Source organism: Epargyreus clarus, unplaced genomic scaffold (genome assembly GCF_041222505.1).
Source record: "Epargyreus clarus isolate Ecla_fem2 unplaced genomic scaffold, WU_Ecla_fem_2.2 ptg000027l, whole genome shotgun sequence".
NCBI classification, from domain to species: Eukaryota; Metazoa; Arthropoda; class Insecta; order Lepidoptera; family Hesperiidae; genus Epargyreus; species Epargyreus clarus.
The window spans coordinates 4,460,282-4,473,705 of NW_027332234.1; the positions used below are offsets into that span (position 1 = coordinate 4,460,282).

The 13,424-nt window shown below is 34.4% G+C and overlaps 1 long non-coding RNA gene across 1 annotated transcript; it reads right to left on the minus strand.

The window, feature by feature from the left end:
• Positions 1–11,330: 11,330 nt before the first annotated feature.
• On the minus strand, positions 11,331–13,424 carry LOC140754051 (uncharacterized). Its single transcript, XR_012103623.1, has 2 exons — positions 13,122–13,424; positions 11,331–11,490 (listed from the first exon to the last, which is right to left on the minus strand). It is a non-coding gene; the product is annotated as an uncharacterized LOC140754051 (long non-coding RNA).

Below are 13,424 nucleotides of genomic sequence, written 5' to 3' on the forward strand. Positions count from 1 at the left end.
TTTGGTTTCTCAGCGATAGCAATGTGTTTGTTTATTTATTTAATATTTTATGTATTTGCGCTACTACTTTTTAATATATAAGTAGAAAGGCACCTGTAAGTAAGTGGACTTCTACCATGAACATCTTTAATCAATCTCAGATAAGATTAAACTCTTACCTGAGGTCGATCATGGATGTGTGGTCCTGAGATCTAATTAACACTAATGCCTCGGAAACGTATATCTCCCATACCCATTATTTCATAGGAGTAGCAGACGAGCATGCAGATGGTAAGTGGCCACTGCCGCCCATGGACATCCGTAATCAACCCTAAATAGGATTAGATATTTCTACCTGAGGTCGGTCATAGATGCGCTGCTAGCCCTGAGGACTAAGGAACGCTTCGGAGTACCTATGTCTCACACCCTTCAAACCAGAACACAGCAGCGCTTAACACTGCTGTTATTAGGTAGAAAGAGGTGTCACTATATTCTAACTGCTATTAAATTGCGAATAATTTGTCTCTCTCAGGAGGAGACAGGAGTCTCTACAAGACATCGATAAATGTATATAAATAGTAAATAAGATAACAGCTTATGTTGCCTTCTCTATAAAATTATTATTCAAATATTTTTAACAAGGTATTTACGGTAACAAGTATCCTCAGCTGATCAAATACACTTTCACGTCAAAGGTATCTAGCGTGACTACGCAGTATATATCACATTGTTAGGTCTGTGGCTTCGGATAGAGGCATACATTTTATATAGTACGTGTATATATATTGATTGAATTGATGTAGGCAATATTCTGAATAAGCAGTGATAGCCTAGTGGTTGAGAAACTCGGTCACTCGATCGTGTGGTCCGAGGTTCAAATTCGAGGTCCAAATGACATTGTTTGGCCTGTGGCTTCGGATTATACAGGCAGACATAGTATATTGTGATTGAATTGATGTGGGCTATTCTAAATGCAGTCAGGTGTGCTCTGGTGGCTTTATGGTTCGACTGTAGCAGCACTACCGTGATTGTTTTGAAAGGTGTCGTAAATCGGAAACATGAGGCGTTCTGACTTAGTTATCAGCGGTAGTGTAGCTTTGTTGATCACGGATAGGACTTCAGTTCTATTAGGCAGATTTCACACGAGCGACAATCTGCGCCAGTCACCGGCGTTTTAGTCGACGGCTGTGGACTTGGTTGATATTCGGTCGCTACGGACAGGTAATAGTGGGCGAATGTTGGATGCAGTCGCCGGCTAGGGCTATCACTAGTATATTAGCCGCTTAAAACATACATACATATAGGCAGCATGCTCGTTTGGTATTTTAATTTTAAAGAAGTTCATACAAGTCCATAAATTTTAAGAGTGCAGAAGAACGCTGTAAAAATGTTCCTGAATTTCAAAGACATGTAACCGTATAATGAAACAGCATTATCCCGACGTAGAAGATTGTGACCTTAACCCATTCGTACTGAGGAGAGTCGTGCCAAGAAATCAGGCAGCAATGGGTTAATTGAAGGAATATTCCCAAAAACATTATAAGGCCTTCATTGTTCGTGCACATCCCCAAGGTTGTCTGGTAGGAAATGCAATTTAGCAATAAGTCAGATTTTTTGCAACTTTGTTTTAGTCGATAAATAAATAAAGGCCAAGTGTGAATGTCCGCACTGCAAAAACTTGGCTAAAACTAGATTATTTTAGCGTTACTAGAATAGTTTAGCTACTCCCCTAGTAGCTAAACTATTCTAGTAACGCTTATTTTAGTACCTAGTCTAGTAACGCGTATTTTAGAATTTAAGCGATAAGACTGCTAATTATGTAATTTATGTGTACGTTATTATCCTCACATACATTTTTGTTAATATTTTGATACAAATAAAATTATCACCTACCGCGCTAGTTAAGTGCGAATTGGCAAACTTCACGCAGGATTGATTCTTGGAAAGAACTGTCTGGTGTATAGGTTTCCTCATGACGATTTTCTTCACCGTTCTAGCTAGTGATAATTAATTTCTACGCTCATAATTTTGGGAAAAATATTAAAGGCGCGTCTGGGATTTGAACCTCGGACTCCCTATTGTGAGGCCGAGTTCCACTACTGTATCATGTCTACAACTTACCTACGCAACATCATAAAACCCAGCGATAGCTACATATTTCCGACAAATATATTGTCTCAAAATTGTAGCTAGTAACAGCGGAATAAATTTTTGTTTTCCGATATTTTCATATGGTTCACACCTGACCAAATACGTATCATACCTACTTAAATCCAATACTTAATTATATATTCGATACCAAAGACTGCATTGTAGAATAACTTGTTTGTTATTATGTGGTCTAGAAAATTGTATGGTAAAGTGATCAAAATATTACTTTTAAAATGATTTGTAAAGGTCTATATTTAAAAGAAATGCTTAAAAATCAATAAATATGAAAAATAGTTACTTTAAATATTACAAGTAGTAAATAGTCTCTACTTATATACTTAGGTAATGGTTCCGATACATTCGCTCGTACTTACCAGTTCTACTTGCTTTTCTTTTCTATGCTTAGGTACTATATTGAGAATTGTGACTAATTACATTGCTCAGGAAAAGAAAAGGCGCTTCTTGCCGACCCACAAAAGAAAAATAGTTTAATTTATCTTTAATTAATATTACAATGATATAGCCAAAATAAAGGTCGTCAAGAAAAGTCTGTGGCGAAAATGTTGATCCTTGGCAGGAGCTTAAATGTTGAGTTTTGCCAGGGGGCAAAGGTTGGATCTTGTTAGGAGTGCTTACCTTGGCTTCAATACTATTTTCAGCAACGATTAGTGAGACGTAGGGGAATATGAAACAGGATCTATAATAGGAAAAAGCAATTTAGTAAAACCTACTAATTCATGGTACTAAATACTACGATACAGACCATATGCCAGCAGTTTAATGTAAATTAAACGTAAATGTAATACAAGTTTATATTAAGTCGCTCTTTGTACCGTTTCTTCTTTGCAACAAATGGCAAGCGGTCGTATTGCTTCATAAAAGCACGTAATAGTTACCTCATTTTCTATTTCTAAATCTTCAACAAAATACTTTGAATTGAAATATGATCGTGACTTGCAAATTATTTTTTGCAAACCGCAAAAATATTAAATATACAACCGAAAAGGGTCGAGCTAAGTATTGCAATAAATTATTTAATCTCTTCACTTCTGAATAATGTATTTATTTTTATAACTAGATTTAGAAGGTGGTAGAACCCTTTGTGGTTCGACTCCGGCGACACCACCGTCCCATCTTTTTCTGCCTAATAACAGCAGTGTTCGGCTCTAATGTATTCCGTTTTGAAGGGTGTGGTAAAGGAGACATACTTTTCCGAGGCGTTTCAGCTTAGTCCTCAGGGGTAGCGGCGCACCTGTGGTCGACCTCAGGTAGGAATATATATGATTAGCCTATCTGGGGTTGATTACAGATGTCTATGGGCGGCAGTAGCCACTTACCATAGGGTGTACTGCATGCTCGTCTGCTACTTCTATATTAAAAAAATCTATATAATTAACTTATTACGACACCTTAGCTGGGCATGGGCCTCCTCCTAGAATGAAAAGAATTAGGCTAAATATTGTCCACTACGCTTGGTTCAAATTCTGGTTTGAACTGCGACTCTTAAAACTGCTAAATTGAATCACGAATATCACATTATAGCAAGATATATGTGGGCGCGCCGGTAGGTAGATCTACAATGGTATTTCGATTCAACTAATTTAACCAATATTTATAAAAATATAGTTAAAATAATTAAATGAATAAGCGTTAATGCCACCATAGTAACAATAACACCCAAGCAAAACACCAAACAGTTCAGAGCACCACCGTGCCGTGCCCACTATTGGACAACTTCTGATCTGTTGACAGTTGCGCGCCCCTTTTTTATACCATGATACAGGTAGCCAATTGTTAATACGGAGCGGTAGTTCGAAATTAATATCATGTGATTTTAAAAACGGAATATTTATATATATGAAATGAAGCATTCTCCCACACGGCCATTCTGACGAGCAGCCGTTACGGCTCGCGAACAAAAGTTTAAAAAAATCAAATTCAATAATATTTAAGAAGTGGATAAACTACTTTAGATTCGCGGATAATATAGTCTCAATTTTAACCACAGAAGCCAAATCTCATGGTACACAAAACACGTAACTTTAATTGGTTAACCCCATAACCGGTGTCTAATAGTGTAAATAAATGGTCGTGTCACATGAAAAGAACTGCCAAATCACATGGCTGATGTCAAGTCACATGACATCATAAATTCGCTAAGTCACATAGCTTACGTACATAATTGATTATTATCTGAAAAGAATTGCCAAATCACATGGCTGATGTCAAGTCACATGACATCATAAATTCGCTAAGTCACATAGCTTACGTACGTAATTGATTATTATCTGAAAAGAATTGCCAAATCACATGGCTGATGTCAAGTCACATGACATCATAAATTCGCTAAGTCACATAGCGTACGTACGTAATTGATTATTATCTGAAAATAATTGCCAAATCACATGGCTGATGTCAAGTCACATGACATCATAAATTCGCTAAGTCACATAGCGTACGTACGTAATTGATTATTATCTGAAAAGAATTGCCAAATCACATGGCTGATGTCAAGTCTCATGACATCATAAATTCGCTAAGTCACATAGCGTACGTACGTAATTGATTATTATCTGAAAAGAATTGCCAAATCACATGGCTGATGTCAAGTCACATGACATCATAAATTCGCTAAGTCACATAGCGTACGTACGTAATTGATTATTATCTGAAAAGAATTGCCAAATCACATGGCTGATGTCAAGTCACATGACATCATAAATTCGCTAAGTCACATAGCGTACGTACGTAATTGATTATTATCTGAAAAGAATTGCCAAATCACATGGCTGATGTCAAGTCTCATGACATCATAAATTCGCTAAGTCACATAGCGTACGTACGTAATTGATTATTATCTGAAAAGAATTGCCAAATCACATGGCTGATGTCAAGTCTCATGACATCATAAATTCGCTAAGTCACATAGCGTACGTACGTAATTGATTATTATCTGAAAAGAATTGCCAAATCACATGGCTGATGTCAAGTCACATGACATCATAAATTCGCTAAGTCACATAGCGTACGTACATAATTGATTATTTCCTGAAAAGAATTGCCAAATCACATGGCACTCGGGTTATTATCAAACATAAACGTGACTGTTGGCCAGACAATCATCGATGTGCAAGACAATCCCGATAACACAGAACTTACAATCCACATACCGTTCCAAAGTTCGCAGGTACTCAAGAGAAACACGAAGTTTTTACCAGATTTTTGACTGTCGATACTGTCATTGCTTCACAGGGTTCACAGTCATCTGACATGTTCAAATAGTTTCCTTTCCATAGCACATGTTCTCGTAGTCTGAAAACACATTACATTATATGTATAATCAATAATTATATACGAAATAACGAGAGAGCTCCGCGTTTCGTTCATGGTTTGAGAGTAAAATCTACAGATCTTTTCGTTTGGCTCGCTTAAATCTATGGCATAGTCTTCTGCGTCGTACAAACGTACACTGGGTAGACTACAGATACCCTTGAGAATATATTTCCTGTAAGATCCCCGATGTGTAGTTCTTCACGATGTCTTCCTTTACCGCTATAAGCAGGTGATAATTAATGTCCAATACGTACATAACTTCTTTTTTTTTTTTTTAAGACAGAGGTGCGTGCCTGTGATTTGAATCTCGTACCCCTCGATCGAGAGGCAGAGTTTCAACCACTAAGCTATCATCGCTACATAGTGGCAATAGTCTTCGTATTCCGTCTTCGAATCCGCCAATATGGTATCTTCTGATGAACGCCGTACTCACAACTTGTTGTAAATGTGCCTGACTATCTCAGACAGGACTTCTTGAAAATCATTCATGCCTTTTAAGTTAGCTCATTTGACTATGACAGAATTTTATAAGAAACTATTCGAGACCTGCTCAAAACCATGCACGAGTGCTTTTCTTATTTAGAACTGTAAACAAATAAGCTGTAACAAGCATAAAAATAAAAAAGTAAAAGTTAATTTCAAACCGAAAAACCTGATGTCTACAACACAAATGTGTGAAAATAATAATAAAGTGAATTGTCACGTTCAAAACAGTTTTAATGTCAACTTTACATACAGTAAAGAAAATATCAGAGCAGCAAGTACTCCGTGGTCGTTATTCTTAATAAAATAATTAAAATACTATTGCCTTACCATAACATGAGCTATAGTTCGTACCGTTCATGTGATGACGTCAAATGCCAACGAAATAACACTCTGAAGTCCACAGTTACATTACAACGAAAACCAGGTCATTAAACGTAAAAAGTTATTGGAGTCATCCTACCTTCATTATATTATTTACCTTATATCATTTTACTTTTACCTTGATTATTACAATTACCTTCGTTTGTGCGATAGGCATTGCTGCAAACAAAGTCTTTACCACACAATAATGATCACACATTGCAGAGTCCAATTTGACAGTAGTATATGTACTCTCTTGTCTCTTTTTCTTTTTGCAGTATTCGATTTTTCGAATTTTATCAGAATTTGCAGTAGGTATATAATTGCTCGTCCGAACCTGACTTTGACTTATAAATCTGCAAAGATATACATTTTAATTCGTAGAATAACAAACAGCGGTCGAAACAGTATGAACACAAAACAATAACGAATATTTTCTGGTATGAACCGCGAGTTCCAATAGATACAATATCTGATAATAATAGAATTACCTATTTCAATTTAATATAACACATACGTTACAGTATCTGTTATCACCAGAAATTGTGAATAACTTCCAAAAGTTTTTGTAATTAACCATTTGCAAGAATAATAAGTATACCTACAAATACCGTTATTTCGTCCCGGATTGATTTATACATAATACTCGCTCACACACAAAAACATTAAACCAAATTTTAGAAGTAGCAGACAAGCATGCAGTCCACCTGATGGTAAGTGGCTACTGAGGCCCATCAATATCTTCAACACAGCAGACCCTAACACTGCTGTATGGTATTGGTATTGCCGGACCATAAAAGTTTCTACCACCTTTATAACCTTTACCCTTTATCTATGTAACGACGACAAAATTATGAATAGGAGAACACGCCGAATTGTTTCGTACAATATAAACATTGCGTGCGTGAATATTCTGAATTTGTTATATCCACAGCCGTATATCTAGACGTAATGTCGTCATCTGCACAGTTACAAAACTAAATAAAATAACAACAAACTCCTCATGTCAATGAATAATTAAAACGTTTAGATTGTTAGCTAGATTACATGATGGTATAGTTGACTTACCACTGTTAAAGTATTCACTAAAGGTACCAACATAATATAATTTCACACGTAAAGTCTAGGATCGTGATGTACGTCATCTCGAAATGTATTATTTACTATGACACAAAATAAGAAAGAAGATCCAATAACAATTTAAACTACTGTAAAACAAGTTCAAACTTTAAGTTATTATTAAAAATACTTGATCGACTCCGAGCGAGGCTGATGAATTGTCTTTATTAAATTAAACCTTTAAACACATTTGACCGATCAAAATGCTTACAGCTTTGCACCATTATGATAACTGTTTTTTTTTTTTCTACAGTCAGCTAAGCTTCGATTCTCTTTACATATGAAAATTTTAAAGTGGATTGCAAGTAATTACACATTATGTCACAAAAAACATGTGAAAAACAGAAGACTGAAGGTTTATTAATAAGTTATAACTTACGTTAATTCACCATTTTACCTAGTCCAATACACCGTTGGGGTTACAATGCGAACACTATCAAACTCCTTTTCTTCAGCTTTACCTCCATGTATACTTCGTAAATTGTAACCACCAAAATCTAAATGTTACATTTTCATTCAAGTTTCGTCCACGTCGACATCACAAGTCAAGTGTTGTTACAAAACCCCCCAATAAGCAGCTTTTACAGATTCTGGGAACAAGCGCTAGGTAAATATTATTAGATAGCATCCTATTAAATATGACAAGCATTGGTTGAGAGTTTCAATGACCACAATACAAATGTAACCTATGCATTTGCAATAATAATAAGGCCATCACCGATAGCTATCACGGTGTTCCAGGTGAAACTAGAAATAAAACTTACGATATTTACGGGCCATGGAATTGCGATGGTAAAAAGTATGCTACCTGATTTATCAAACCTTTTACTTCAAAAATAATCTTCATTGTGACTAGTTTTATTTTAAGACTGGGAGTTTATTACGAATGTTAAATGCATTACAACGAATACATACAAAAGATATCAGAACTTGTATTCACAATCTTAAAATATTTTTTTGCAGCGCAATAATTTAAAAGAATATGATCGCTATTCATCTACTTATTTAGCATAAGTAAGGATCGCCTCTTAATGAGTTGCTATAAGCAACGAAACTGTGAAAAGCATAGTTGAAATTACTCGAAATTTTAAAAACCCAAAACATTTCTAAAAACATGTCGGTACCTACACGTATGATTGTTATTTTTTCGCGCATAACCAAACATTTTCATATTAGTGATTCTTATAATCTTTAATAACTTTCAAAAAGCAAATAAATAGCAAGTTTAACAATCGAAAATATAAAAACCATTTGTTTGATCATACCGGAGCGCCAATCGTTCGCCAATGAGTCTCGGCGCCAATGAGTCTTAATTACGTTGACGGTTAACATGGATGATGCAAACCACCTTCCACCTCCTCAATTTTCATACCCAAGCTTGCGGTACCCAAGCTTGCGGTTGCTTTCACACGCTTGCTAAAATAATGCATATAAAATTATTTCAATATTTAGACAAACCGTACACGTTACTCACGCAACCGGTTTCATCACGTGTTTCACACACAGCTCCTCCAATGTCGAAGGCCTTGTCAATATTGCCTCCATTGCGCGTCCCAAACTGTCGTCAGGAGTACAGCTACGATAAATTCTTCAGTTGAACACTTCCTATACACGCGGTTGATTATCTTCTGTTACCGTTACTTTAAAACTATTACGTAATAAAAGGGCGTATCCTATCCCGATTCTGATGTGGGCGCGCCGGTAGGTAGATCTACAATGGTATTTCGATTCAACTAATTTAACCAATATTTATAAAAATATAGTTAAAATAATTAAATGAATAAGCGTTAATGCCACCATAGTAACAATAACACCCAAGCAAAACACCAAACAGTTCAGAGCACCACCGTGCCGTGCCCACTATTGGACAACTTCTGATCTGTTGACAGTTGCGCGCCCCTTTTTTATACCATGATACAGGTAGCCAATTGTTAATACGGAGCGGTAGTTCGAAATTAATATCATGTGATTTTAAAAACGGAATATTTATATATATGAAATGAAGCATTCTCCCACATATATACGTACCAAAGAGACAGAACTCCTTATACCTAATCTATACATAGTCAATTTGAAGCCTCTCGTATCTACCGAAGCCTGCATTTACACTTGGTCGTTTAGCCATGTAGCTTCCTTGGTTAACACCTGTTATTGCTCAGTGACCTGTTCCCGATAAGACAGCTTCGACGCTTCTACATACATCTCAGATTGTCAAAGGCGGAATAGAATTATTCTGTTACCTACTCTATATGTTGGTCATAAAAAGCAGCATTATTGGTGCTGGCGCTTATACAAAGGTCTTAATAGGTACACACGGTACAGTACGGCTTAATAGGTACTAGGTACACACGGAATTCATAGATTCGTCAGAATGTTACGAAAAAACAAAAAACGGAACCTTTATAGAATCACTCGTGCGTCTGTCCGTCCGTCTGTCACAGACACTTTATTCCGAAACTACTGGACCAAATGAGATGAATTTTTTTACCCTTTGATATGACCTATATGCGAATGTGTGACGTAAACAACTGAATTTTGAATTGGGGCTGACATTGGGGGCGAAATAGAGTAGTTTATTAATAACACAGAATCGCTAAAAATTCAAAAGTTTGTTAGAAATAAAAATGCTGAAAACGTCGGTCTGTTTAGTAATCCAATTACTTAGCATTCTAAATGTTGCCTTTCCGTTTCTAAGCCTAGTTTTACAGTTTATGTGTCCACTTCGATGATATCTTATCACGGCCATATAATAGTTGGTCGTAAAACAAATTTCATGATAACAAGTGGTAATATTTATGGTGTTATTGTTACATTTTCTAAGTATTTCGCTTTTGCTAATGCAAATAATTTAAATAACATTTGTTTATAATTTAGGAGTAGCAGACGAGCATGCAGTCCACCTGATGGTAAGTGGCTACTGCCGCTCATGGATATTCCTACCTGAGGTGGACGACCACAGATGTTCCGTTACCCCTGAGATCTAAGCAGGAACGCCACGGTAAAGTATGTCTCCCTTACCACACCAAATATGATTGTAAAATAACCATATTTGAATTGTGAGCAACTTTTAACGACTTTATTTTATTTTATATAAATGTATCTCTATCAAAGTTTATTCAACACACCTTTATTATTCGTAAAATGGTCAGAATATTTAATAAAAAATAAAGAATCGAGATTATTTTTTATTTCATTATTTGTTGCATTTCAACATTTTATTCAGTCATTGTTCATTTTGATAAGAATTTTGATCCATTTAAAATAAATATATTCGGCTTTTACAAAATTATTCGATGACTTGCTATTTCTTCTTATTACAAATATTTTGTTTCAGTTCAATAATATTTCTTATTATTTTTATTAACTAAATACCGTATAAGTTTAATTAAACGGTCTCAGCTTGTATATTATTATGTAGTAGTAAAGTAAGTCATTAAATACTTAAATGATATTCTTTCTGAATATCTGAGATCTTAATAACACATTATGTTCATCTAATTACCGTTTTAAAATATTTATCATATTACTTATAACTTAAAAATGTAAATCCTTAACTAATTAAAATAATTTGGTCCATGGTATTATACATGATTTGTCTAAGATCCTAAAATAAATATCTTTACATACGATAAATAATTACATAACATCATCGGTTGGTATAACTTGTTTTAATAAAGATTTTAAAATTTAAAATGGCGTCATTTCTATTTACTATTCGGTCATTATCTCTATTATGTGCATAAAACCTATACAGAGGCCGCCATTTTGTAAAAGATTCCATATTTAAACAAGTTATTTATTTTACTTATAAATTTAAATAATCAATTTTTACTTAACTCTCAGCTAACGTTTCTACAAGTTTACTTGCCGACGTAACAGTACTATATAAATGAAAGAACAGATACAATAACAAACCTACACAGATAATAAAAAATAATATACAAAAACACACAATACACTCAGAGAAATATATTCTGCATCTGTCTCTTCTACTTATTTGGTTGCCAGGAATGTTAACGCTCGAATAAGTCCACATTTCAAATAAGGAACTGCAAACATAATCTGAAATAGACAAAAAAAAATATTAGAAAATAAGAGACATAATTTATTTACCAACTTAATTATAAAGGTGATATTTTAAAAACATATAATGCGTCAACGTTTAAAAATAATATACAGAAACAATTAATTGAAAATATAATAATATTGTCAATTTCCTGATAAATTTCATTTTTAACTTTTTCATGGAATCCTATATTAATTTAAAACTTAATTTATAAAAATAATGTCTGTAATAATGTCAATTTTAACAGATATTTTTGGCAATATATCCTGTTTTGTATTTCGTGTATCTTTGGTAAATCTACAAAAAAATTTCATTTACTTTTGTAGGAATAAAATAATATCGGTATGCAAAAATGTTGTCCTTCTAGTGTAATTATATGTAAGTTATTCAAAATTAGTTGATAATAAACGAGTTTCCTATCTTGGTATATTTTTAGTTGGACATAAAATGCAAAATGAACACTTTATTGCTTTTTTAAATTGTACTTATTTAAAATAGCATAAAATTACTTTTATTTTCTCCATATTTTTCCTTGTATTGTGGAAAAACTAGATATTTGTTTAAAACTTCTCACTCTTATCAGGAATATTAAAACCGAAGCAAATGTTGACGAGTTAAGAATTCCATTCTACCAGTACGTGTAACGGTTCTTTCTCCGTTACCTGTCGTCTAACTCAATCACTGTATACAGTTTGAAGCGCTTCAATTGATAGATTTAATTTTAATTTACGATGTTTTTATCGCTACGGGGCATTGTGTATGGATTGTTTCATACGCTTTAGCTTATAGGCTGATGTGAATCTAATGGTTGGAAATTCAAACCTTCAATCTGGGATCCAAGGTTCGATTTTAAGGCTCGACAAGGCAGGGTACCTTTGATTTTTGCGAAGTTATGTGCTTATTAGAAGTCGTCAAGTGTCGTAATCGGGAAGAAAAAATCTACAAGCCTAAGTTCCTAAAATAGAAAAATGTTTTCAAAAGTGTATAGAGTTTATCAATCCAAGCGTGGCCCAGAAGAACGACAATAATGGGTAAAAAACGACGATTGGTTGATTTAAAAATCCTAATATTTCTTAACATTCTCAGGGTGGTCAATACGCCAGTTACTACTTTGCACAGCATAAGCAGTATTCCCTGACCTTGTTTCATATTTTATTACTATACTTCAACAATTTAGTACGTGATAATGCCCATAAACTGCCATAAATATCAGCTTCACATTACACAGAATATGTGTCGAACGTGCAGTTTAAAAGCGTATCGCAAATAAATAAAAAATGGTGTTATAGGTAAATACCGTTTCTAATAAATACTAAAATTCATCGGAAAAAAGTGTGGAATGATTTAATTATTATTTATTAAAAACTTTTATTATTAAATTCATTTTATGATTTTTGACAATTACACAAATACGAAAATTAAATAAAAGTAACCGGTGAAAAATAAATCAAACATAAAATGATTAGTATACCGGGAAATTATAAAATAAATAAAAGAACGAAAAAATAAATGAATGAATTGACAAAATACGAGTAAATATCTTTGCGAAATGGCAGTTGATTTTGATGTAACTTAGAGATGCGCTAACTCGTGAGCTAACGAATTTTAGTTACCACAAAACAATAACCTGTTTAACTGGTCCGGTTCGTTGGCTATAACATCACTTTCACGTAACACTAATTGCACAAATGTTGGATCAAATATACGCGTTGACAAATGCTCTTTTGTTTGCTTTGCACATCGTACGAGTAGATCGCTTACGTTTTCTAGTCACGATTTTTCCGCTATTATTTTTTGCCGTATCTTATCGATATGCGGCGCGCGGCCGGTCTCCTGCGCTGATTATGACCGACTGTAGTATAGATGTATTGTATAGTAGCTTCGTCCTGTATTGTTTAAACTGTCTTTGATAACGGACGTGTTATTTTAT